Source organism: Peromyscus maniculatus, chromosome 3, assembly GCF_049852395.1.
Source record: "Peromyscus maniculatus bairdii isolate BWxNUB_F1_BW_parent chromosome 3, HU_Pman_BW_mat_3.1, whole genome shotgun sequence".
Classification (NCBI taxonomy): Eukaryota; Metazoa; Chordata; class Mammalia; order Rodentia; family Cricetidae; genus Peromyscus; species Peromyscus maniculatus.
Window position 1 is genome coordinate 141,323,675 of NC_134854.1, and position 3,738 is coordinate 141,327,412.

General features: G+C 48.1%; 1 protein-coding gene across 45 annotated transcripts in view; it reads right to left on the bottom strand.

Annotated features, from left to right (window-relative positions):
* Positions 1-3,738, bottom strand: part of Cacna1c (calcium voltage-gated channel subunit alpha1 C) — a 658,960-nt gene that overhangs the window by 423,312 nt on the left and 231,910 nt on the right. The gene's annotated exons all lie outside the window — the stretch shown is intronic.

Sequence of the window (3,738 nt, forward strand, 5' to 3'; positions counted from 1 at the left end):
TTTTAAATAAGCATTCTGGGAGAAATGTAACTAGTCTGTTTCTGATTCATTCATAACTCACCAAATTATTGTTTTGCAATCACCATTTGATGTTCAAGAAACTGCCCAGCCTCCCTAACCCCGTCCCCCCCTTTGAAGTGGCAGCTGTGTGGACGTCACAGAGCTGCACTGTACTGAAGAACTGAGCCCGGGGCTCTGGCCCTGAGCTTTGACAAGAAGCAGACCCTTGAAGTCACAACAACCCACTCTGCCCTCCTGGGTTCTGTTTAGCAAGCTCTCTGGTGCAAAAATGTTTCCCAATTACATATCCAAAAGGACCACAGCATGAGGGGACAAGAGGAAGAGAGACAGCTTATCCCAATCCTGCCAGTAACACACTGGAGGAAGCCTAGGCATGCTGGCAACGGGATGAACACAAGGGGGCGTGCCCCCAGCATGTGCCACCTCCAATTCCCGAGGCTTGGTGGAAGCAAGGAAGCCTGCTGAACATATGACAATGTGGCTTCCAGAACTATGACTCAGTCAGCTCTGTGTCTAACACATTCTCTATGGGAACTGTATGGCCCCCAGAAGACAGCAAGAACCAAGTGGGGCCACTTCTGGTTGTCATGACACCTGGGTGAGGAACTGACGAAAAAGGCCAACAAAACTCCATAACTGAGAAGTACCGTACCCTCATAGCACCCCAACTGAGAGACATCACACCCCAGCAGAAGCCCAACTGGTAGATATGATACTTTAACATTACCTCAGCTGAGAAATATTGCAAAAAGTCCATATCTGCACCTGCTGCCTGTGGCACTAGAGAGGATGGCATTGAGCATGGGGAACTGGACAGAGCCCTGCATCATTCCCCTGGTGCCAGCTTGCTGCTTCTGTGGCCTGGTAGTCCAAACACACGTGCCTCACTTCAGACAGGGGACATACAGCCATAACACCAAGATAGAAATCAAGTTACTTCTTAGTGTTCCAGAAAATGCTGCTAGGATTCTATGATGATTCTGTTTCCAGCTACTTTCTTGGCATCAGGCACCAGGCATTCCAGAAGCATGGTGTCTCTTCATGAACTGCAGACTGCTTTGCCAGGCAGACACCTGACCCGGGGGGCCTCAGCATCCTCAGGGCCTCACTCATCCCCTGTTCCTGGCAGAGGAACAAAGCTTGGAATTTACACACAAAACACTTCCAGATTAAATGAAGGCTCCGAGGACTGTGTCAGAAGGGGAGCCCCACTCTGCGGGATTGTAGGATTGGATTAGGTTTATCTTAGAGCAGCAAGGAATGCTGCCCACCTATGAAGGTCCAATAAGCAAAATGAAGATCCTCCAGCCAGCGGTTCTCAACCTTCCCATGCTGCCGCCCTTTAATACAGTCCCTCATGTTGTGGTGACCCCAACATAAAATTATTTGTGCTGCCACTTCATAACTGTAACTTTGATACTGTAAATATCTGATATGCAATCCCTGTGAAAGGGTCATTCAACCCCCAAAGGAGTCGCAATCCATAGGTCGTGAACCGCTGCTCTTAACCAAAATAACTCCTATTCATGCTAATAAATGTAGGAACTGCCTTTCAATAATCCACATGAAGATTTAAAATGTGAAATATCTAATTCGCTGAACTAATGTGCTAAGCTATAAATGACTGTTCTATATAGTTATTTAGATCTTGTGCAGGTATTAGCTCAGATAAAAGCTTCCAAGTGCACAACAGCATTGATTACCTGAGGGAACGGAACTGAAACTGTGGAAGGAGAAGGGAGATGCCAACGGAGAGCCATGAGCACCATGAGTGCTGCAGTCTTCAGTGACAGGCCCGGAGGCACTCGCTGGGCTACTCAGCAGGCTGTGCCTCAGTGCCCCGAGATGGAGCTGGATGGTCACTAAGGCCTGTCTACTCTAAAACTCTGTAAGTCAATGTAATCATCCTTATCAATGAAGGGCATGCAGCTCAAAGGCAGCATTGTCATCCCCTAATACAACTTATGAAAAAGAACCCATCCGTTCTGTGCACATGTGAGGAGTGCTTTGAGTTAGTACTCTGAGTTCCACCCCCATTCCAATAAGGAAAGTTAAAATATTGGAAGCATGCCTGCCATGAAGCAATCACACATGCTCCCTTGCTGAAGGGCCCAGATAGCATTCAGGTGTCTAACCCTTTTCCAGCACTGGAACTGAGATTCTAATGCAACCAAACCAAGAAAGACAACTTGTTCTCCTCACTAAAGAGGTGTGTGGAAAGGCCTTAAGAGACAAAGCTGGTGTGGTCTGCTGTGGACCACTTGGAAACGCTTCCTACTCTTAAAGGACTCAAAAAAAAAAAAAGTGCGCTCTCTCCAATTCCTTCCACTCTGCTGCTTCCAGGGGTAATGCCACAGACATCTGATTTCCAGGGCCACTTCCCAAGGACTGAGTCTCCAACACAAGATAGAAGAACGCTAACAGAAAGACAAGACCCTGCAGACAAAGTTGACCTGCTGGTTACCCGGTCCTGAAGACCACTCTCATAACTTGATGATACCTGACACACTGACTCAATGCTAAGGAGGATAGGGGAAGCAATACACAACTGACATTCATATAAAAGATGAGTAAATCCCAAGTATTTCTCTAAAGGCTGAATCCCTTTAGCATTTCCAAGATTGGCAGCAAAGACAGTGTGTAGTCTTCTGGTAAGTGTGGGAGAAGATGAAGGAAGAGGCAGACAGTGCAGGTTACGAACTGCTCATGTGGTACTTCAGGGAGTAGTGAGACCTCTCATGGACAGGCACTCCTTGGTTTACAATGGCGCTGTGCTGTAGGAGCCTGGTCAACTAACAGAGAGCACCAAACTGCTATCGAGGAAACGGCGAAAATGATCACTCAGTGTCGGTCCCAGAAAACCCAACCGAGGCTCTCTCTCCATCCACTGCCATAGCCCGTAACCTATCCTGCCACAGCACCAGAGAGATGGAAATCCAAAAACCCCAGTGTGGAAGGGGAAGAGGCTAGATGTGACATGTACAGTATCAGCAACACTCAGGAGTCTCAGCCAATAAAACTGAGAGTTCAAGGCCAGCCTGGGCTACAGAGTGAGACCCTATCACAAAAAAAGGAGGTGGCAGAGAAAGAGTGAAGAGGAGAGAGAAGGGGAGGGGGAGAAGGAAGGGAAAAGAAGGAAAAGAAAAAGAAACAGAAATGGAGAAATGGACATGCTTGTTTAACATTCGTTAACCCTAGTTCCCCAACAGGAATGAAGCTTTGTTAGGGGAGGGCCTGTCCCTTCACTGCCACAGCCCTGGTCTCCAGGACTTCTTACCCTCCTACTAGGGACACTTGTGGCCAGATCTCTCCTCATCACAGGGCCCCCGTGTGCAGATGAAGGTGGACAGCAGCATCCCGACCTCCACCTAATGGAGGCCGTTGGCACGCCTGCCACCCATGCTGACCATCCAAAGCACTTACAGACTCTGACAGTTCTCCCCTGGTGGGGAAAACTCATCTCCGACAACCACTGCTCGAAAATGGTCCCTGGGACTTTGTAGGTATCCCATAAATGTCCACTAGAAGATGTACCCCTCCCAGAATAACACTGTGAAAGTGTTAAATGACCCCAGTGACCCCCATAACAGGTTTCTAGACCCCACATACTATCAGACTCCTGAGATGCTCAGGTCCTGTCACCTTTGTGTGTGACTGACACACACCTTTAATGCTCTCCAACATAAAACATGGTGCCATCATGCAAATGGTACATAG